This window comes from Pongo abelii, chromosome 17 (genome assembly GCF_028885655.2).
Source record: "Pongo abelii isolate AG06213 chromosome 17, NHGRI_mPonAbe1-v2.0_pri, whole genome shotgun sequence".
In the NCBI taxonomy this organism is placed as follows: domain Eukaryota; kingdom Metazoa; phylum Chordata; class Mammalia; order Primates; family Hominidae; genus Pongo; species Pongo abelii.
The window spans coordinates 71,897,088-71,920,382 of record NC_072002.2 but is presented as its reverse complement, the minus strand read 5'-3'; the positions used below and the strand labels follow the sequence as shown (position 1 = coordinate 71,920,382).

The window sequence follows — 23,295 nt, the reverse complement described above, 5'->3', positions numbered from 1 at the left end:
CACACACGCATATGAACACACATGCATGCACACATACACATATGCACACATATGGACACACAGAAATGCACACACACACACGTACAGACACTTAGGAGGATATAGTGGCTCGGTCATGATGCAGAACCGTCATTTCTAGGAGTCCACCTCATAAGCACAAACCCTTTGGTGGACTCACTGGGGAATTTCCCTAAGGGGCTTTGTCAGGCCTCTGAGCCCAAGTCAAGCCATTGCATTCCCTGTGACTTGCACGTATATGCCCAGATGGCCTGAAGTAACTGAAGAATCACAAAAGAAGTGAAAATGCCCTGCCCCACCTTAACTGATGATATTCCACCACAAAAGAAGTGTAAATGGCCAGTCCTTGCCTTTAGTGATGACATTACCTTGTGAAAGTCTTTTTCCTGGCTCATCCTGGCTCAAAAAGCTCCCCCGCTGAGCACCTTGCAACCCCCACTCCTGCCCACCAGAGAACAAACCCCCTTTGACTGTAATTTTCCTTTACCCTACCCAAATCCTATAAAACTGCCCCACCCCATCTCCCTTCGCTGACTCTCTTTTTGGACTCAGCCCACCTGCACCCAGGTGAAATAAACAGCCATGTTGCTCACACAAAGCCTGTTTGGTGGTCTCTTCACATGGACGTGCATGAAATTTGGTGCCATGACTTGGGAGATCAATCCCCTGTCCTCCTGCTCTTTGCTCCGTGAGAAAGATCCACCTACGACCTCAGGTCCTTAGACCAACCAGCCCAAGAAACATCTCACCAATTTCAAATCAGGTAAGCGGCCTCTTTTTACTCTCTTCTCCAACCTCCCTCACTATCCCTCAACCTCTTTCTCCTTTCAATCTTGGCGCCACACTTCAATATCTCTCCCTTCTCTTAATTTCAATTCCTTTCATTTTCTGGTAGAGACAAAGGAGACACGTTTTATCCGTGGACCCAAAACTCCGGCGCTGGTCACGGACTAGGGAATGCAGCCTTCCCTTGGTGTTTAATCATTGCAGGGATGCCTCTCTGATTACTCACCCAGGTTTCAGAGGTGTCAGACCACGCAGGGACGTCTGCCTTGGTCCTTCACCCTTAGCGGCAAGTCCCGCTTTTCTGGGGAAGGGGCAAATACCCCAACCCCTTCTCTCTGTGTCTCTACCCCTTCTCTGCCTTTCTGGGGGGCAAGAAACCCCCAACCCCTTCTCCTTCACTCTTAGCAGCAAGTCCTGCTTTTCTAGAGGAGGGGCAAGTACCCCAACCTCATATCTCTGCACCCCAATCCCTCATTTCTGCAACCCAACCTCTATATCTCTGCCTCCAATCCCTTATTTCCACGAACCAACCTCTTATCTCTGCTCCCCAATCCCTTATTTACATGCCCCGACCTCTTATATCTCTGCACCCCAATCCCTTATTCCCGTGCCCCAACCTCTTATATCTCTGTGCCCTGATCCCTTATTTCCACACCCCGACCTTGTATCTCTGCACCCCAACTCCTTTCCCACTTTTCTGGAGGGTAAGAACCCCCAAACCGCTTCCCTCCGTGTCTCTACTCTCCCTTTTCTTTAAACTTGCCTCCTTCATTATGGGCAACCTTCCACCCTCCATTCCTCCTTCTTCTCCCTTAGCCTGTGTTCTTAAGAACTTAAAACCTCTTCAACTCTCACCTGACCTAAAATCTAAGTGTCTTATTTTCTTCTGCAATGCCGCTTTACCCCAATACAAACTCGACAGTAGTTCCAAATAGCCGGAAAACAGCACTTTCAATTTTTCCATCCTGCAAGATCTAAATAATTCTTGTCATAAAATGGGCAAACGGTCTGAGGTGCCTGACGTCCAGGCATTCTTTTACACATCGGTCCCTCCCTAGTCTCTGTGCCCAGTGCAGCTCGTCCCAAATCTTCCTTCTTTCCCTCCCACCTGTCCCCTCAGTCCCAACCCCAAGCATCGCTGAGTCTTTCTAATCTTCCTTTTCTACAGACCCATCTGACCTCTCCCCTCCACCCCAGGCTGCTCCTCACCAGGCCGAGCTAGGTCCCAATTCTTCCTCAGCCTTTGCTCCTCCACCCTATAATCCTTTTATCACCTCCCCTCCTCACACCTGGTCCAGCTTACAGTTTCATTCCGTGACTAGCCCTCCCCCACCTGCCCAGCAATTTACTCTTAAAAAGGTGGCTGGAGCTAAAGGCATAGTCAAGGTTAATGCTCCTTTTTCTTTATCCCAAATCAGATAGCGTTTAGGCTCTTTTTCATCAAATATAAAAATCCAGCCCAGTTCATGACTCGTTTAGCAGCAACCCTGAGACACTTTAAAGCCCTAGACCCTAAAAGGTCAAAAGCCATCTTATTCTCAAAATACATTTTATTACCCAATCTGCTCCCGACATTAAATAAAACTCCAAAAATTAAATTCCAGCCCTCAAACCCTGCAACAGGATTTAATTAACCTCGCCTTCAAGGTGTACAATAATAGAAAAAAGTTGCAATTCCTTGCCTCCGCTGTAAGAAAAATCCCAGCCACATCTCCAGCACACAAGAACTTCCAAATGCCTGAACCGCAGCGGCCAGGTGTTCCTCCAGAACCTCCTCCCCCAGGAGCTTGCTACAAGTGCCAGAAATCTGGCCACCAGGCCAAGGAATGCCTGCAGCCCAGGATTCCTCCTAAGCTGCGTCCCATCTGTGCAGGACCCCACTGGAAATCGGACTGTCCAACTCACCTGACAGCCACTCCCAGAGCCCCTGGAACTCTGGCCCAAGGCTCTCTGACTCCTTCCCAGATCTTCTTGGCTTAGCAGCTGAAGACTGACACTGCCCGATTGCCCCGGAAGCCCCCTAGACCATCACGGATGCCGAGCTTTGGGTAACTCTCACAGTGGAAGGTAAGTCCATCCCCTTCTTAATCAATACAGAGGCTACCCACTCCACATCACCTTCTTTTCAAGGGCCTGTTTCCCTTGCCTCCATAACTGTTGTGGGTATTGACAGCCAGGCTTCTAAACCTCTTAAAACTCCCCAACTCTGGTGCCAACTTAGACAATACTCTTTTAAGCACTCGTTTTAGTTATCCCCACCTGCCCAGTTCCCTTATTAGGCCAAGACACTTTAACTAAATTATCTGCTTCCCTGACTATTCCTGGACTACAGCTACATCTCATTGCTGCCCTTCTTCCCAATCCAAAGCCTCCTTTGCGTACTCCTCTTGTATTCCCCCACCTTAACCCACAAGTATAAGATACCTCTACTCCCTCCTTGGCGACTGATCATGCACCCCTTACCATCTCATTAAAACTTAATCACCCTTATCCAGCTCAATGCCAATATCCCATCCCACAGCATGCTTTGAAAGGATTAAAGCCTGTTATCACTCGCCTGCTACAGCATGGCCTTTTAAAGCCTATAAACTCTCTTTATCATTCCCCCATTTTACCTGTCCTAAAACCAGACAAGCCCTACAAGTTAGTTCAGGATCTATGCTTTATCAACCAAATTGTTTTGCCTGTCCACCCCATGGTGCCAAACCCATATACTCTCCTATCCCCAATACCTCCCTCCACAATCCATTATTCTGTTCTGGATCTCAAACATGCTTTCTTTACTATTCCTTTGCACCTGTCATCCCAGCCTCTCTTCGCTTTCACTTGGACTGACCCTGACACCCATCAGGCTCAGCAAATTACCTGGGCTGCACTGCCGCAAAGCTTCACAGACAGCCCCCATTACTTCAGTCAAGCCTAAATTTCTTCCTTATCTGTTACCTATCTCAGCATAATTCTCATAAAAACACACGTGCTCTCCCTGCTGATCGTGTCCGATTAATCTCCCAAACCTCAATCCCTTACAAAACAACAACTCCTTTCCTTCCTAGGCATGGTTAGCATGGTCAGAATTCTTACACAAGAGCCAGGACTGCACCCTGTAGCCTTTCTGTCCAAACAGCTTGACCTTACTGTTTTAGCCTAGCCATCATGTCTCCGTGCAGCAGCTGCTGCTGCCCTAATACTTTTAGAGGCCCTCAAAATCACAAATGATCCTCAACTTACTCTCTACATTTCTCATAACTTCCAGAATCTATTTTCTTCCTCATACCTGACGCGTATACTTTCTGCTCCCTGGCTCCTTCAGCTGTACTCACTCTTTGTTAAGGCCCACAATTACCATCGTTCCTGGCCCAGACTTCAATCCGGCCTCCCACATTATTCCTGATACCACACCTGACCCCCATGACTGTATCTCTCTGATCCACCTGACGTTCACTCCATTTCCCCACATTTCTTTCTTCCCTGTTTCTCACCCTGATCACGCTTGATTTATTGATGGCAGTTCCACCAGGCCTAATTGCCATACACCAGCAAAGGCAGGCTATGCTATAGTACAAGCCTCTAGCCCGTCTCTTAGAACCTCTCATTTCCTTTCCATCACGGAAATCTATCCTCAAGGAGATCTCTTCTCAGTGTTCCACCTGCTTTCTACTACCCCTCAGGGATTGTTCAGGTCCCCTCCCTTTCCTACAAATCAAGCTCGAAGATTTGTCCCTGCCCAGGACTGGCAAATTGACTTTACTCACATGCCCCGAGTCAGATAACTAAAATACCTCTTAGTCTAGGTAGACACTTTCACTGGATAGGTAGAGTCCTTTCCTACAGGGTCTGAGAAGGCCACCATGGTCATTTATTCCCTTCTGTCAGGCAGAATTCCTCAGTTTGGCCTTCTCACCTCTATACAGTCTGATAACAGACCAGCCTTTACTAGCCAAATCACCCAAGCAGTTTCTCAGGCTCTTGGTATTCAGTGGAACCTTCATATTCCTTACCATTCTCAATCTTCAGGAAAAGTAGAACAGACTAATGGTCTTTTAAAGACACACTTCACCAAGCTCAGCCTCCAACTTAAAAAGGATTGGACAGCACTTTTACCTCTTGCCCTTCTCAGAATTAGAGCCTGTCCTCGAGATGCTACAGGGTACAGTCCATTTGAACTTTTATATGGACGCACTTTCTTGCTTGGCCCCAACCTCATCCCAGACACCAGCCCTCTAGGCGACTATCTTCCAGTCCTCCAACAGGCTAGACAGGAAATTTGCCAGGCTGCTAATCTTCTCTTGCCTACTCCAGATCCCCAGCCATATGAAGACACCCTAGCTGGATGAGCAGTTCTTGTTAAGAATCTGACCCCTCAAACTCTACAACCCTACAACCTCAATGGACCGGACCCTACTTAGTCATCTATAGTACCGCAACTGCCGTCCGCCTGCAGGATCCTCCCCACTGGGTTCACCATTTCAGAATAAAGCTGTGTCCATCGGACAGCCAGCCTAATCCCTCCTCTTCCTCCTGGAAGTCACAAGTACTCTCCCTTACTTCCCTTAAACTCACTCGTATTTCTGAAGAACAGTAATAACCCTTATAAGCCTAATACATCCCTTCATTCTATTAGGTCTGTTCATCCTTACCCTACTTTTTGCAACAGGGCTTTACGAAGTCACCCCACCACTTAGACTGGGCCCCAAAAACCTTGTCATCCCTACTATTTTCTGTCTAGTCATACTCCTATTCTCCGTTCTCAACTACTTATAAATGCCCTACTCTTGTTTACACTGCTGGTTTACACTGTTTCTTCAAGCCATCTCAGCTGATATCTCTTGGTGCTATCCCCAAACCGCCACTCTTAATTCCCTCTCGGAGTGGGTAGATGATCTCTGCTGGCAGGGCACCCTCCAATACTTCCACCCTGATGAAGTTCTATTCTTTACTTTTATACTCACTCTTCTTCTCATTCCCATTCTTATGCCACCCTCTAACTCTCCCCAGCTATCTCCACCACACTATCAACCTTACCCATTGTCTCCTAGACGCTTCTAATCCCTCCTTAGCGAACAACTGCTGGCTTTGCATTTCCCTTTCTTCCAGTGCCTACACAGCTGTCCCTGCCTTACAGACAGACTGGGCAACATCTCCTGTCTCCTTACACCTCCGAACTTCCTTTAACAGCCCTCACCTTTACCCTCCGGAAGAACTCATTTACTTTCTAGACAGGTCCAGCAAGACCTCCCCAGACATTTCACATCAGCAAGCTGCTGCCCTCCTCCGCACTTATTTAAAAAACATTTCTCCTTATGTTAACTCTACTCCCCCCATATTTGGACCTCTCACAACACAAACTATTCCTGTGGCTGCTCCTTTATGTATCTCTCGGCAAAGACCCACTGGAATTCCCCTAGGTAATCTTTCACCTTCTCGATGTTCCTTTACTCTTCATCTCCAAAGCCCAACTACACACATCACTGAAACAATTGGAGCCTTCCAGCTCCATATTACAGACAAGCCCTCTATCAATACTGACAAACTCAAAAACGTTAGCAGTAATTATTGCTTAGGAAGACACTTACCCTATATTTCACTCCATCCTTGGCTACCTTCTCCTTGCTCATCAGACTCTCCTCCCAGGCCCTCTTTTTGTTTACTTATACCCAGCCCCAAAAATAACAGTGAAAGGTTGCTCGTGGATACTCAACGTTGTCTCATACACCATGAAAATCGAACCTCCTCCTCTATGCAGTTACCCAATCAGTCCCCATTACAACATCTGACGGCTGCCGCCCTAGCTGGATCCCTAGGAGTCTGGGTACAAGACACCCCTTTCAGCACTCCTTCTCACCTTTTTACTTTACATCTCCAGTTTTGCCACGCACAAGGTCTCTTCTTCCTCTGTGGATCCTCTACCTACATGTGTCTACCTGCTAATTGGACAGGAACATGCACACTAGTTTTCCTTACCCCCAAAATTCAATTTGCAAATGGGACTGAAGAGCTCCCTGTTCCCCTCATGACACCGACACGACAAAAAAGAGTTATTCCACTAATTCCCTTGATGGTTGGTTTAGGACTTTCTGCCTCCACTATTGCTCTCGGTACTGGAATAGCAGGCATTTCAATGTCTGTCACAATGTTCTGTAGCCTAATGACTTCTCTGCTAGCATCACAGACATATCATAAACTTTATCAGTCCTCCAGGCCCAAGTTGACTCTTTAGCTGCAGTTGTCCTCCAAAACCACTGAGGCCTTGACTTACTCACTGCTGAAAAAGGAGGACTCTGTATATTCTTAAATGAAGAGTGTTGTTTTTACCTAAATCAATCTGGCCTGGTGTATGACAACATAAAAAAACTCAAGGATAGAGCCCAAAAACTTGCCAGCCAAGCAAGTAATTATGCTGAATCCCCTTGGGCACTCTCTAATTGGATGTCCTGGGTCCTCCCAATTCTTAGTCCTTTAATACCCATTTTTCTCCTTCTTTTATTCGGACCTTGTATCTTCCGTTTAGTTTCTCAATTCATCCAAAACCATATCCAGGCCATCACCAATCATTCTATATGACAAATGTTTCTTCTAACAACCCCACAATATCACCCCTTACCACAAGATCTCCCTTCAGCTTAATCTCTCCCACTCTAGGTTCCCACGCCGCCCCTAATCCCGCTCGAAGCAGCCCTGAGAAACATCGCCCATTCTCTCTCTCCATACCACCCCCCAAAATTTTCACTGCCCCCACACTTCAACACTATTTTGTTTTATTTTTCTTATTAATATAAGAAGGCAGGAATGTCAGGCCTCTGAGCCCAAGCCAAGCCATCGCATCCCCTGTGACTTGCACGTATACACCCAGATGGCCTGAAGTAACTGAAGAATCACAAAAGAAGTGAAAATGCCCTGCCCTGCCTTAACTGATGACATTCCACCACAAAAGTGAAAATGGCCAGTACTTGCCTTAAATGATGACATTACGTTGTGAAAGTCTTTTTCCTGGCTCATCCTGGCTCAAAAAGCTCCCCCATTGAGCACCTTGCGACCCCCACTCCTGCCCACCAGAGAACAAACCCCCTTTGACTGTAATTTTCCTTTACCTGCCCAAATCTTATAAAACAGCCCCACCCCTATCTCCCTTCACTGACTCTCTTTTTGGACTCAGCCCGCCTGCACCCAGGTGAAATAAACAGCCATGTTGCTTACACAAAGCCTGTTTGGTGGTCTCCTCACACGGACACGCATGAAAGGCTTTCCCTAATGTCAAAGATTTGGAGGAAAATGACCCAAGATGGCTCCAAGAACCACACACATCCAAGCAAGCCAACTGGAAGTGCAGACACGCCTGCAGACACGACCGTGTCCTCAACTGTGTTCCAGTCATTGGGACTACGAGAGCTCTCAGGAAGATGAACAAGAAACAACATCCAAATAAGTAATAGGGGTAGGGCAATTGGAGCCTCCTCATTCTCCAGCTTCCTCCCCCGAGAGCTCATCGCCTGACCCCCAACTTTCCCCATTTTCCAAGTCAGTGCACTTGGTGGGGGCCCATCAGGCCAGTGCTCCCTGATCACATCCCGTCGTCCTTGGCCAGGGAACTGTTGTCAATTTAGAGAGGGTGGAATTCATTTCTTTATATTCACATCCGATCTTATCAAAGGGGCTGCCATGAGGGGCGGAGCTGCTGGTTTTGTTCTTTCAGCTTCCTCTCTCCCCCTTCCCCCACTCTGTGGGTCTCTCTCCTCCTCCCCCTTAGCCCCCAAGCCTGAGTCAGAGATCTCCTCTCTGAAGTTAATGGCTGTAAGACGATTTCATTTTATTATATCTTCAACAGTCCTGATATTTTAAATTTGCCTTTGACAAACTCAGAGCCCTGGAATCACCATTTAGGAAACAAAGCTTAACCGGGAGCTTTTAAGAAGGGTTTTTTCCTTTCAATTTTAGCAGCCTAGTAAAAATCAATAATGCTGTGTTCCCATCTGTAGACCAACTGACATCTCATGAATGGTCAATGGAGCCTGCTCTGGCTGCAGAAGCCACTGAGAGACGCATTGGCCAGCCTGGCATGCAAGCTGGACACTCGCCTTGCCTTTCTGCCAATTTCAGGGCTTCACTCACCCCAGAAGGTGCTCCTGGGTGCCTTCCTTGGGAGGAAGGCTGGGTTTTTCCTGACAGAGTTTACAGTGGCCAAATTGAGGATGGGAAAATTGTGGGATGGGAGATGTTATCTGAGCCCAGAGATGATCAAACCCTTTGTCCCCCAAAGGATTCGTTAAATAGGACAAGCCTAGGATGGGGATTTGGAGGTTATTATTCCAGTGCAATTAGCCAGGAGCTCCAGGAGGCAGGAAGCTGTCAATTGGTCCTCACTGATACCAAAAGGTTTGGGACCCCAAACCCTGCCCAGATGCTTGTCAACCCCTCGATGGGTTGAAGCAGGGGCAACAGCAAAACTCAGCCCTGGTGCAGGACACAACGCCCTCTGCCTCCATGTCTGCCCCAAGGCATGCGCTTGTCACACTGCCCAGAGGCATCTAAATGTGTCCTTGCAGGACAGCCAGTGTGTTCTTTCCCACAGCACATGTACAGAAACAAATGTGACTTCCAAACAATGGAGCCGAAATTTAGAAGCCACTGTGACTGCAGGACCTATGAGAAACAGGACTCTGGAAAACAGCCAAGACAAGGCGGGGAACCATGAAACAGCCAACCCCCCTCGCACCACCCTGAGGCCTTTTCAAAGACACAGACTGAACCATATTGTCACTCCCAAGCCAAGTTTAACTTCTAAAGAAATCTTTTCAAGATGTTCAAAGCGCTGAATGCAGTTTAGCTCTAAGCGCTACCATCTGCCACTGCAGGCAGGCCCATCCCATAATCTCTGGCTCGGGCAGAGGCCCGCGGAGCAGGGTTGCCTGCTGTGCCCACTGGAGAATGCACATTGGGTAGCGAGCGACAAAGGGCCCGCTGGGGCTCTGCCGGCTCCTGGGCAGCGGCACATGGAGTGCAGCAGGGTGTGGAAGCAGTTGAGGAGACAGCACATCTGTGCGGACACACAGCACACCTGGGTTGAAGCCAGGTCTCAAAGTGACACCCAGAGCCCCTGTAGTCATTGTGAGTAGGGAGGGAAAACTCAAGGTCCACTAGCGAAGCTTGGAATTCCTTTGCCTCCAGAATCTCAGGTGCAAATAAATGGACACATGTTTGATTTCCAAATGGAAACTCATCTTGCGTTGGTTTTTGTTTCTCTTTTTTTCTGTTTATTTTTTTCTGTTCTGGAAAATGCCATCATGAGTTGGCATGAAATTAAACAGCTGCCCATTTTAAAGGGGGAACTATGCCTCATCCACCATCTTAACTCCAACTTTGTATATCCTGAGTGCAGGTAATTCAAGACAGGCCAGAAGGTCTGTTACACTGGGGCCAGGAGCACAGCACTGGCACATCACAGAGACTCAGAGCCAGAGAAGGAAGAGATGCAGGGGCCAGGGCCCCTCTCAGTGGAGGGTGAAGGGGCTCAGGGGCGAACTCGGGGTTAGGGAGATCAGGGAGGCCAAAAGGATCAGAGTGGAGTGGAAGGAGGCGAAGTCAGCCAGGAAACAAGATGACCACGAGGACCTCAGATGTGCTCTCACCCTCTGAAATCCCCTGGAGCCCTCAGACCCAGTGTGGCCTCAGCAGGGGAGAGAAAGCCCCGGATCCATGGGCAATGCCTGCCCCAGGCACAGGCGTAGAAAGAGGCAGCATGGAGACCACATCCCCCCACAGAGAGCTCAACTCAAAAGACTGTGATCATTGATCATGGGCGGCAGCGGCCCAATTTGCTGTCCCCTGCTCTGTGTGACGAGGGAAGCTGGAAGTCAGGCAGGAGGGTAGCCCTGAAGCTGTCTGTTGCTCTGGATGGCAGCAAAGGGGCAGCAGCAGAGGGGCAGTAGGGTGGAATCTTTAGAGACGCACAACCAGGAGCCACGTAGTGGCTGGCATGACCCAGGCACATCACTGAAACTCACTGTGCTTCAGTCTTCCCATCTGCAAAAAGGGCATAGCCTATGATAAAAGTACACCGCTCACAGGGTTGTGGCAAGGATTAATATACATGAAGCGTCTAGAACAGTATCCAGGACATAGCAGATGCCAGAAGAGGCTCAGCCATTATCATTATTATCACTCCTTTATTTATCACAGGAATTGGAGGGTGTCGGTCTCAGATGGCATCTTGGTTGGGTGCAGAAAACAGAAGAGGCAGCTTTGACCGCAAAACAAAGCTGGGCTCCTCTCCTGCAGAACCAGAGGCGGGGTCAGCTGTGGGATTCCAGAGCTGATTCGGCAGCTTTCCTTCTGCCCTTGCCAGCCTCACGCCTGGTGGCTTGGCAGATCTGAGACCACCCGCAAGGAGGCTGGGAGTTCGATTTCTCGGTGTGGATGTCTGTCAGAAGCTCTTCAGGGAGAAACCCACCCCTCGGGCTCTGCACAGCCACAATTGGCAGACGAGGGCTGGCAGCAGGTGGGTGTGGGAATCAAGGTTCAGATGGGATCCAACCCATACCTGGGGAGTCCTGTGGGCCTGGGGACAACCCAGCTGGCTTGGACCACAAAGAGCAATGGCTGAGTTGTAAGAGGACAGAAACAGGAGACTGGCTTTGTTTGGGGTTGGGGTTTCGTTTTTATTTTCTCTGGTGCCTGACCAGAGTCTGGGTGATAGCCTTTAAAACACCTTGAAATCTGTAGCCACCACTTCAGCCAAACACCCAGCCCGCCATGAAAGCATCTAGAAGCACAGCGAAACCGCACACGAGGAGGCTCCAAATTCTTCCTCCCCTTTCCTGCCTTTCCTGCAGGGCCCCTTGCACCCACTCCATCCCTGACCCTGCTCAAGATTAGTAAACCTGGGGCTTTAGGTGGTGGCCCCAGCAGGCCCGGCTCCCTGGGGGCCATGTGTCCATCTGTGAACTGTGCAATGGGCCTGTGGGGAACATACTGCTCCCATAGGCTGGGGAGAAATTTCTGGGAGTGTGTTTATTGTCCCAACAATTGGTAGAGGAGATACCACTGGCATTTAGAGGATGAAGACCGGAACCGCTGAAGATCCAGACCCCTGAGTTCCAATCGCAGTTCTACCACTGATTGGCTGTGTAAACTTCTCTGGCCTCAGTGTCCTCATCAGTAAAATGGCAATAATAATGATGCCTACCTCCCAAGATTGTTGTGCACATGCTGTGAATCAATCTGTACAAAGCCCCTAGAACAAGGCCTCAAACTTACAAATATCAGTGATCATTTTCCTGAAATCTAAGGGACGGAATAAATAATTGTCCCGTGCTCTATGTGACTTTCAGATGTTCCCCTAAACATTGGACATTGGAATAGACTGAAAAATATCTTTATAGTGATCTGAGCTTGAAATGTAACTCTTTTTTATATATAAACATAAAAAATTTAAAAGGTTTTAACATACAACGAGTCTTCCAGGATTGCAATCACTATAGTGGATCGGACACAGCATATTCATCTCCTCGGATTCTCTTCGCTGCACCTTGCCACCCGGGCTTTCAGCTTTCTGCTCCACCTGAGTCTCAACAAGACATCCTCATTCCACCACCTGAGCCCCACCAGCCATGTCCCCTTGTGCCGTTAATCTCAGGATGCTCCTGTGGCTTCTAGCATCACATAACAGGCCACGCTCAAGGAGGTGCGATCTGGCTTCCTGCTCAGTTGCCAAGGGACCAGATAACATAACCCAGAAGTACAGGAGAGTCAGTTCCCCATGGAATGAACTTTGGCCATTGGGTATCAGGATTCCCGCTTTCTTCCTTCTCCCTGGGGACTGTTCTAAAGTTTGGTTTCTCTGTACAAGCTGGCTGGGGACTTCCCGTGTGGCCGAGCGTACACACCCTCCTCACGGCATGTCTTGAAGCAGCGACTGTCCAGTAGCGCATCAGTTTGTGTGACTTTCCACCTTCACTGCCGCGCTTCCTTGTCTTCCATGCTTGCTGCCCTGGGGTTGCACCTCCTAGAGAAAGCATCACCACTTTACCCCAGGCTCATACTGCATTCCAGGAAACGGGCTCACATTTCTCTACAGAGGGGAGCTTGCACTGTGTCTTTACTGAGAGTTCTTTGCCATTTCAGAAAAATCACAAAATCAGTCAGTTGCGGCGGCTCACACCTGTAATCCCAGCACTTTGAGAGGCTGAGGCAGGTGGATCACCTGAGGTCAGGAGTTCGAGACCAGCCTGGCCAAAATGATGAAACCCCACCTCTACCAAAACTATAAAAATCAGCCGGTCATAGTGGTGCCTGTCTGTAATCCCAGCTACTTGGGAGGCTGAGGCAGGAGAATTGCTTGAACCCGGGAGGCAGAGGTTGCAGAGAGCCAAGATCGCACCACTGCACTCCAGCCTGGGCAATAGAGTGAGACTCCCTCTCAAAGAAAAGAAAAAGAAAAATCACGTAATCAACAGCAACAACACTTAAGGTATTGAAGTCACAAATACAATACAACTTACCTCCATCAGTCTGTGTGTATAGCCGTGGCATTCATTTGAGTACAGTTGTGCCTGTGTATTTACTTATTGAACTACTTTATTATAAATGACTTTCCTTTTATTTCTCCCTATATTACAGGTAGGGCATTACATTGATTTTTTATTATGGATAAAGGCAGGTTATATTATCTATAAATGCTATATCAGGATAGTAAAGAGTCATTACAAAATATTTGTGTGGTAAAGAGGAAACTGAGTTGACAATGCTGAGAAGCCATGGTGGAGGAGAAAGAGCCCCAGACTGGCCCTAGGCCATTGGCCTGCTGTGTCATAGTGGATAAGACACTGGTCTCCATGGGCATTGGTTTCTCCTCCACAAAATGAAGAGGTGGAATGACATGCTCCGTTGAGTCCCCTGTAGTTCTACCACCCAGAGGTTTAGTTTCCAGAGCTGTTATCTGCTGCTATTTTTCTATGCTTCCACTAAGCTGTTTCCTCTGTTGTCAGAACCCATCCAAGACTGGCAGGCAGTGACTGGACACCCACCTAAGTTAGATTTCACTCCAAAATTATAGGTACACCATAGGGCCCTGCTGGCTGCCATCTTGGGCCACCTGGGTCACCTGCCCTGAGTGTAGATGTCTGCCTGCACTGTGTAAGTCAGCCCACCTGTCACATCACAGTGTCGGGCCCCTCCTGGGTCTCCGCGTGCTTCCTGACCCCTGACCTTGCCACACTCGCTGTGTCCTGCTTCCAGGGCTGGCAGCTGCCTGGAAACTTTGCCCCAGCTCTGTCTCTGTCCCTCCAGGCAATACCTCCTGATCCTCTCCCAGGCCCAACTGTCAGGGAAGGCAAGGGCCGAAGCCCAAGTCCCATGGCAGGAGCTGGAAGTCGTTACCTGGAAGGCAGATGCTTTGAGAGCCAGGCCACTGCCCTTGAGCTTTCCTAGGGTGCTGGTGGGAAGTTTTCCCCCTGAGAAACTCAAAGTCTGGGTCAGTAAATTATAGCTTGTGAGACAGTTCCATAGTAGTTGGACATGTAATGTCCCAGTTCTAATGACATTAACATTAGCATTTACTAAGCTTCTGAACTCTTCCAGTGTGAATCTTCACAACAGAATCTTCACAACATCTCTGCAAGGTGGATAATTATTAGCTCGATTTCATAGTGGGAAAATCAAGGCTCAGATGAACCTTCCTCAAGTCCTGGTAAACAAGGAGCGGAGGCAGGGCTTAAACCCAGCTGCTGCGGCTCCAAAGCCTCACCTTTTGCTCCACTCTGGTACCTCTCACCCTGCTAACTAAAGACAGTTCCACCAGATGACCCAGGAGAGCAGGCGCTGGGACAAGGAAACGGCTGTGACCTGGCCCAAAGGCAGTGCTTTTCTTTGCATAGCATTTTTTAAATTTAAAAAGCACATTGCACACCAGTTGATGCCCCAGCCCTCCCTCCCAGGTAGATTTTGAAATCCTCTAGATGTGAAAAAATCTAAACACATTGTGCTATTTACAGAGTAAACGAGGAGAGTTGAGGATTTCATAAGCATGTTCTCCACTTTTTTTTTCCCTTTTCCTCTTCCATCTTGGGAGTAGAAGAAAACAGATTCGGTTTACCTGAGACTCAACTTCAATCCCTTGGACAGAAGAGTGCTATGGTAGGTGCCAGGGTAGTGGGGGTTGCAAGTACAGATTTGGGGTTTGGGGCAGAAAAGAGTCAGCTGTGGGGTAAAGTGGAGTGGACCAGCTGCCCTGGGGCATGATTCTGGCACCTTCGTTTCTGGCAGGGTGGAGGGGGGTCCTGGGTACTTAGCAGCTCTGAGCTTTCAAGTCCTCTCATGTAAAATGAGGACAGCCGGCCCCGCCTCACGGGATGCTAGAGAATTCAGTGAGACCATGGGTGTCAAGGGCTTCACTTGTGGAAGGATGCTACATCCCTCCTCACCCTCAGAAGGCTCCAAAAATATGTGCACAGGAAGGCAAGGGAGTGGTTGCCAGGACTTCAGAGGACACGGTGACTGGGACCTGGATGGGCAGTAAAGCAGACGGAGTGGCAGGAGACCACACATAGAACAGACTGGGAAAATGGGGTGGCAGATGGTGGTGCAGGGCCATGGAGATTTGTGGGCAGCCTTCAACGGAGCGTGTGCTTGGGGCACGCCTGCGGCATTTCTGATTCTTCTTCCTCTTCCAGCCCAAAAATATCGTCAGAGTGTCAGGGTGGGTCATCCCCCTGTGGTTTCCACCACCCTTGTGCCAACTCAAATGATGGGAATGATGTCATTTAACAGACCTAGTGTGACCAAGACTGCTACCTGTCCCTCAGTATCTGTTCTCTTCTTATCAGAAACACAACTACAGATTTCTACCTGGTGCATGGCCACCCCTCATGAAGACTACAACTTCCAGCTTGCTTTGCAGAAAGAGAGGACTTGATGGCATTGTCGCTAAGTAAGAAATAATGTGTGTGACTTCAAGGTTGCCCCCTTAAAGGGAGGGGACATTTTCCATCCTGTTGTTCAGAGTGTGGATGTGATGAGAGACATCTTGGATGATGCAGAGGAGGTGAACACCCCAGGACAATGAAGCCACAGGAGAGAAAGAGCCTGCGCTGGCCCATCTAGCACAGCCAATGGACGCAGGGACCACCTGCCTCTGCACTCTTATGGAAGGAGGAAATCTAACTTTCCCAGTTTAAGGCACTGTTACTTTGGGATCCTGTTACACAACCGTGGCAGAATGAAGGTTCAACATGGAAACTGGCAATGTTGAAGAAACATAAAGTTCATTGCTTGAATATCTGAAATTGTGGACTCAATCTCATACCTGCTCCACTTATGAGTTATAGGTGAGTAGTGTGCTCACTAAATTTCAGCTGCACGCTCAACAGCATTAGCCAAGAGGGAAATGCAAATCAAAAACACAATAAGATGCCACTTCCCACCCACTTGAATGGTTATAACTTTTTAAAAAAGAAAAAAAGTAACAAGTGTAAATGAGAATGTGGGTAAAGTAGAACACTCATGCACCACTGGTGGGAATGTGAAACGGTGCAGCCCCTTTGTAAAACAGTTTGGTCTGGCAGTTTCTCAAAAAGTTAAACATAGGGTTCCCACATGACCCAGCAACTTCGCTCCTAGGTATACACCCAAGAGAGTTGAAAACATGGTCCCACAGAGAAACTTGGACACAAGGGTTCACAGCAGCTCTATTCCTATTAGATAGCAGTAGAAATAACCTAAATGTCCATCAACCGATAAAGAGATAAAATGTTGTCTATCCATACTGTGGAATATTATTCAGTCATAAAAAGGAAGGGAGTTCTGATACATGCTACAGCATGCATGAACCTTGCAGACATGATGCTAAGTGGGCTCCATTTATATGAAGTGTCTGGACTAGGCAACTCTGTAGAGATAGACAGTAGATTAGTGGCTGCCAAGGGGCTGAGGACAGGGCTATCAGTGGCACGGGGAATTGGGAGTGTCTGCTAACAAGTACAGTTTTCTTTTCAGGCTGATGAATATATTCTAGAACTAGATAATGGTGATGGTTGTACAACATTGTAAATATAGTGAAAACCACTGAATTGTGCTCTTTAAACTCTGTCATCTAGGCTGGAGTGCAGTGGTACAATCATGGCACACTGCAGCCTCAACCTCATGGGCTCAGGTGATCCTCCTGCCTCAGCCTGTCAAGCAGCTGAGACTACAGGTGAGTGTCAGCATGCCTGGTTAATTTTTGTTATTATTATTATTATTTTGTAGAGAGGGGGTTTTGCCATGTTTCCCAGGCTGGTCTCGAACTCCTGGGCTCAAATGATCCACCCAGCTCAGCCTCCCAAAGTGCTAGGATTCCAAGCATGAGCCACTGCACCCAGCCAAAAGCCCAAAATGGTAGGTTATGTGTTATGTGAAATTTGTCTCATAGCAAAATTGTCACACAAAGAAAAAGCACCATGTTCCCCATCACCCTCTCCTTCTGCACACAGCACTACCACATCTAGCTTGATACCCCAGCTAACATCTCTATAGATGGCATTTCAGTTCTCCCAGGAAAGGGATCAGAAGGTCTCAGGGCTGTACTCTCCCGGATCTCTCACCAGCCACCCCTAACCAGCTGCCATGGCCTGTCCACTTCCACTCCAATTTTCTCTTCCTCTATCACCTCCCTTGCACACCCTGATAACCTCGAGAGAGAACTCTTCCTGAGGCTCTGCTCCAAACACATCGCCACTCTGCTTAGAACCTTCAATGACTCCTCATGGCCTAGCAGATTTCTCTCCCATCTGGCCCCAGCTGACGTTCCCAGCACCTTCTCGTGACTCCTGTCTTTTCTTGAACCAGTTCTGCCCAACAAGGAGGAAAGGGCGGACAGAGTGAAAGTCCCAGAGCATGTGGGAATGTGACTCTTTTCACTTTAAATTCTACTATGACTGGAAAGTTTTGGGCAGAGTTGGACATGTGCACTTAGTTTCCAGAAGACAGAATCCTTTTAACAGTGTCAGAGAAAACATTGGCTTCCTGCCATGACATGAGATACAGACAGGAGAGTTGGGAAGCTTTTTAAAGATGGCACAATGACTACAATCACAGAAACTCTCCATGAGGAAGTAAAAGAAAGCACCTGCAACATTCCAGCTATGCAGACCACTCTGTAATGGGCTCAGATCTGGACAGGTGTGTGGAAAGGTGGGTCAACAGGTCAGGTGTCACAGACTTGGAATATTCATGGTGGAAAAGAAAAAGCCCCAAAGAAGAGACTTCAGGATAAATGAGAAAATACTCAAGACAGCAAAAGTCTCTTTTAGGAATGTTGGAGAAAGAACATTTAATGTCAGGAGTTACTGTTGATTGATGGCCTTACTCTGTGGCAGGTGAGAAACCCATTGTTTAATTCCCTAAAATCACCCTATTCTCCCAATCATCCTATGGCGGGGGAACCATGATGGTTATCCCCATCTTATAAATAAAGCAACAGAGGCTTAGAAGGATGAACTCTCTTTCTCAAGGTTACCTAGATCATTTTGCAGAAGTCCCTAGATTTGAATCATGCTCTTGCTTTGAGGTTAAAGACACAGGGGAAGTCGAACTCCTTATCTCCTTCTATATCCTGAATAGGGAAAACCAAACATTGTCAAGAGGAGAGGAAGCCTGAGAGTTGGCATGAATCAGAGTGCTGGGCAGTCTGGAGTCTTCCCCACTGAGTTGATGATGGAACAGTAGAGTGGGGCCTGAGCCCTGTTAGGGCATGAGCTGCTGAATGATTCATGTGAACCCCATGCACACGGGAGTGAGGTTTGGAGCAGTGTGCCACAGGGGCCTACCCTCAGGCCCTGCCAGTCCTACATTTTATCAATGACTTGCGTGAACACAGAAAATGTGGATACAACCAAAAGGTGACAATCCAATTAAAAAATGGACAAAAAACTTGAATAAACATTCAAAAGAAGATATACAAATGATCAAAAAGCATATGAAAAAAAAGCTCAACATCACTAATTGTAAGAGAAATGCAAATCAAAACTATAATGAGACACCACCTTATATTCTTTAGGAAGACTGCTATAAAAATAGTAAACAAACAAACAAACAACATAAGAAGTGTTGGGGAGGATGTGGAGAAATTAAAATTTTTGTGCACTGTTAGTGGGAATGTAAAATGGTGCAGCTGTTATGGGAAACGGTATGAAAGTTCCTCAAAAAATAAAATGTAGAAACAGCATATGTTCTAGCAATTCTATTTCTTGATAATATACCCAAACAAATTAAAAACAGGGTATCAAAGAGAGATCCGTGCACCCATGTTCATAGCAGCATGATTCACCCTGGCAAAAGGAGAAAGTAGCCCCAGTGTCCATTGTGAATGAGTGGATAAACAAAATGTGACACATACACAGAATTAAATATTATTCAGCCTTTTAAAGGAAGGAAATCCTGACACATGGTACAACATGGACGGACCTTGAGGACCTTATGCTAAGTGGAATAAACAAGTCTCACTAAAGGGAAAATACCATAGGATTCCACTTATATGAGGTACATAGAGTAGTCACATTCATAGAAATAGAAAGTAGAATGGCAGTTGCCAGGGGCCAGGGGAAAAAGTTTAAGGAGAAACCCCTTTGGGGGTCCAAGATGGTGCCTGGAAAATAGAGGTTATAAAACCTGTATTCCAACCCTCAGTGGGCTCAAATCTTTCTGCATGGAGCCACGCTCTCCCCATCTGATTCTTCATGAAGTTGCCACCCACCCCCTCATCTCCTGCACAGACAGAGAGCAGCCTGGATTTACTGTGACAGGGTGCAGAGGGGGTTCTTTGCAGCTGCCTTTTGGGGTGGGGGCACAGCTGGTTGTTTTTGAACCCTAAGTAAGTGTTGGGATAAAACTGTTGCAAATGAAGCTATTAAGAACCCTGGTTAGTTTAATAAGGGCTTTTGAATAGCAAAACAAAAAAAAGTAGGATTCTTAAATCAGCATCATCAGCTCTGTGTGTTCCTGGAGCTTGAGGGGTTCCTGCCAAAGGAGCAGAACTAAGGAGGCTTGGGAGAGGCTCCAGGGCCTTTCTGGGGTGCTTCAGAATGTGGCAGGGGTTGCTTCTCAGCAGCTTTAAAGAGTGATGATTTTACTTACAATCGGGGCTTTGGGGGAAGTTTAGATATTGCTTACAAGTTTCCACAATGTGGTTTATTTAAAACCAGAATTTGCTGAGGTCCCACTAGTCCAAGTTTCTGTGCTAATAAAGCCTGATTTGCAAAGATGGTCAGGGCAGTCACGGCAGAGTCTGTGGGGCCACCAAGACCCAACAGGCTTGGAATCAGCGTCCTCTCCTTGCTGTCTCCAAAGCAGAGCCCTTACTCCTGAACAACTCTGCCCATCAGCTGTTTTGTCAAAACCAAGGCAACAATTAAAACAAACCAGAAAGCAAATTCTGGGCACCAGGAAAGCCCCATAGCAAACATGGTTGGCCCTGGCACCAATCTGTGGGTGCGGGGCATCAGAGTGCCTACCAGGTGGAGTTGGGGAATTCGAGCAGTTTCCACACTGAGAGAAGTGGGGATGGCTGGGCCTGAACCTACTGGGGAGGGCTGCCCATCCTGCTGGGTACCCTGTCCCAAACCCTTTCAGATGCCCCTGGGACATGGAGGGTGACAGAGCAGCTGAGTCAGATTGCAAGGGGTTCAAATGCAGAATCCTGGGCCTCCCAGGCCCACCGAAAGGGACCCTGGAGCAGTATGGCTGGAGTGTGCACAGCTAGGAAGCCGGGTTTCTAACACACCTCCAGCAGATCTGGGCACACTCCAGTTTGAGACCATCCTCTGGGTGACAGCCCTGCTGCAGGGGTCAAAGGGTGACGGATGAATCAATTTTATTGACTTTTAAAGCTGAAGGAGTCATGGGGCCCAGCCCAGCTCACCAGGCCCAGAGGCAGCACATTGAATATTCACCTCCTCCTTCAGCATCCATTTCCCTCCATCCATCCTGGCTGTGTCTCAGGACTGGCAGTGAACTAGACAGACAGAATCCCTGTTCTCAGGGACCCACCATTCCAGATGATGACGGTGCCTTCAATTCAAATAGCACTGTCACATCACAATCACCCATGATTCTATCAGCCTGTTGTTGAGTATATTGTTCCACCAACTTACAGATGAGGGAATAGGCCCCAAGAAGCCCAAGGGCTTGGCCATGGTCTGGAAGCTTGTAAGGGAAGGACAAATCCTTGAAGGCAGTGCCTTCTGCCCCGCCCCCCTCCCAATGCCAACTGGGCCTCATCTCTACAGAGCAGGGGTTCTCAATGCGGGCACTTCTCCAAGGGACACTTGGCAATGTCTGGAAACATTTTTGGTTGTTACAACTGGGGGTGCTACTGGCATCTAGTGGGTAGAGGTTGGGGATGCAGCTAAGCCTCCCACAAAATGCACAGCAAAGAATGATCCACCCCAGATGCCAAACAGTTCTTGTGGCTAAGAATAGAGGCAGGGCGGGGATTTATGTTATTTAACACAGTAGATTGGCTGTTTCATAGAAGTAGTGTGAGATAAATACATTCTTCACTTTACAGAAGAGAAAATTAAGTGTAAAAAGTAATGAATGCTAAAGGTCCCATAACTAGAACCAGGCAGAACTGGGACCTAAACCAGCATCTGTCCTACTCTAAGTAATCATAGCTTTGCCCCTTACCTCCTGGTCACCTTGGGGCCAGGAGACTAGGCTCAGTGCGAACAGGAGGAGGCCTGGGTCTGAAACAGCTTAGAGAAGCACCTCACCCCAAATCCCCACAGATCTGAGGGCTCCTTACTTGCTGCTGTCCCCAGGGCCCTGCCCAGTGCCTCTTTTCCCACTAAGGAAATTCCCTTGAAATTCTTTTTTGGTTGTTTTTTGTTTGGTTGGTTTTGTTTTTTTGCAGGTGCTGAGGTTCAGGAGTCTGCGCTCAGCTTGTCATTAAATCAGGCTTAAACTGGAAGTCTGTCCAGACTGGGGCGGGTCTCCAGTTATCTTGTGTGACAGCCACAGTGGCTCACCCTGCTTCTGTCCAATCTGGGTAGGTCTCCAGTTATCTTGTGTGACAGCCACAGTGGCTCGCCCTGCTGCCACAACCCTGTCCCCTGCTCTGGGGGTACTTGGAGCCTCCCACCCACTCCACCAAACTGGGTCCATTAAAGGGCTTTCCAGGCCACACCCAGTGAAGTTCACAACACCCCCTTCCCTGGCAGGCTGGGGCCAGGAGGGGCCCTCCCTTTCCTTGGAGGGATGAGCTGGGACAGAAGGCAGGGGAAGGAGATCAGAGATTCCCTCCATTCAATTCAGAAATAATGGATTCCTACAGAAAAGTCACTTCCAGGGACAATTTGGTGGTACCTGCTGACTGGCATCTCTTTGGAAGATTTATTTATGGTCACACAGCACTTGAAACCTACTGGGAGGTGGGCCTAGCACCAAGGACCCACTGGGGCAGGGCGTTTCTGGAAGTAGTGCAGCTGGTTCCCACGGGAATGCAGATGCAGAGGAGGCCAATCCAGCTTCCCCCAGTGTAGCGGCCATAAAGTCAGGGGATAGAGAGGAGGGAGGGAAAGAGAAAGAGGAAATGCTTTGCAGGGTGTTGCACACTTGCTGGGCTTCTCCCCAAAGCCTGGGGCTCCTCTCCTCTCCCTCTTCTGGCCCCTTCCTTTTCTCACCCTCCTCACCCCACCTAGGCTCTAAGTAAGGAAAGAGGTGCCACTCCCAGGACTCACCCATCCGCTCCCCAGAGTGAGCCTTCTCAAAGCCTCAGAAGGAGGAACATTCCAGAAGGGAATCATTCCTGTGCTTGAGATGGAAAGGGTACGTTAAAGTGGTCCAGTGGGCAGGAGAGATGGTCAGAGGCATGGCCCATCTGCCAGTCAGGGCTGGAGTTTGCAGACATCAGCCTGGCCAAGCTGGGACCTTTGTACCCCAGCCCAGATGCCAGTGAGGTCGGCGAGGCCACATCTGAAATGTAAAATGTGATCATGGCAATAACTTCCCTGTTTCCATGTCTCACCTTTATGACACATTGTTTGGCGGGGGTTTAAGGAAGCAGAACCACTAGGAATGATGTAGAATGCGGAGCCCACTGCAGGGATTTGACTGCTGTGGGAGCTGGGCACACAGTCTTGTTTCTTCTGAGTGGGGTCATCTGCCTGAAGTCCCAGGGCCAGCGTTGCAATTGAAAGACAGGAGTGACAGGGGAGAGCAGGGACAATGGGAACCCCCAGTGGACAAGGTGGAACCTGCCTTGGCCTCTCTGTCTCCAGGCTCCAACCTGGCTACCCAGGAGGCCTGCCTGCAGGAGGAGGCACGCATCTGCCCTGGAACTAACTACACTGGCTCATACCTGGCCACAGTTTGGAGCAGACGAAGGAAGGAGTCCTCTGGGAGATGGGGGACTGGGGAAGGTAGGGGGGTGCTTGGGGAACTGATAGGAGGTGGGGAACATATATTAATAATATACCCATACTAGCCGGGCAGTGGCTCAAGCCTGTAATCCCAGCATTTTGGGAG

General features: G+C 48.4%; 1 long non-coding RNA gene across 1 annotated transcript; it reads left to right on the top strand.

The window, feature by feature from the left end:
• Positions 1 to 584: 584 nt before the first annotated feature.
• Positions 585 to 18,996, top strand: LOC112129959 (uncharacterized). Its single transcript, XR_002912291.3, has 4 exons — positions 585 to 781; positions 2,678 to 2,871; positions 15,621 to 16,121; positions 17,320 to 18,996. It is a non-coding gene; the product is annotated as an uncharacterized LOC112129959 (long non-coding RNA).
• Positions 18,997 to 23,295: the final 4,299 nt, after the last annotated feature.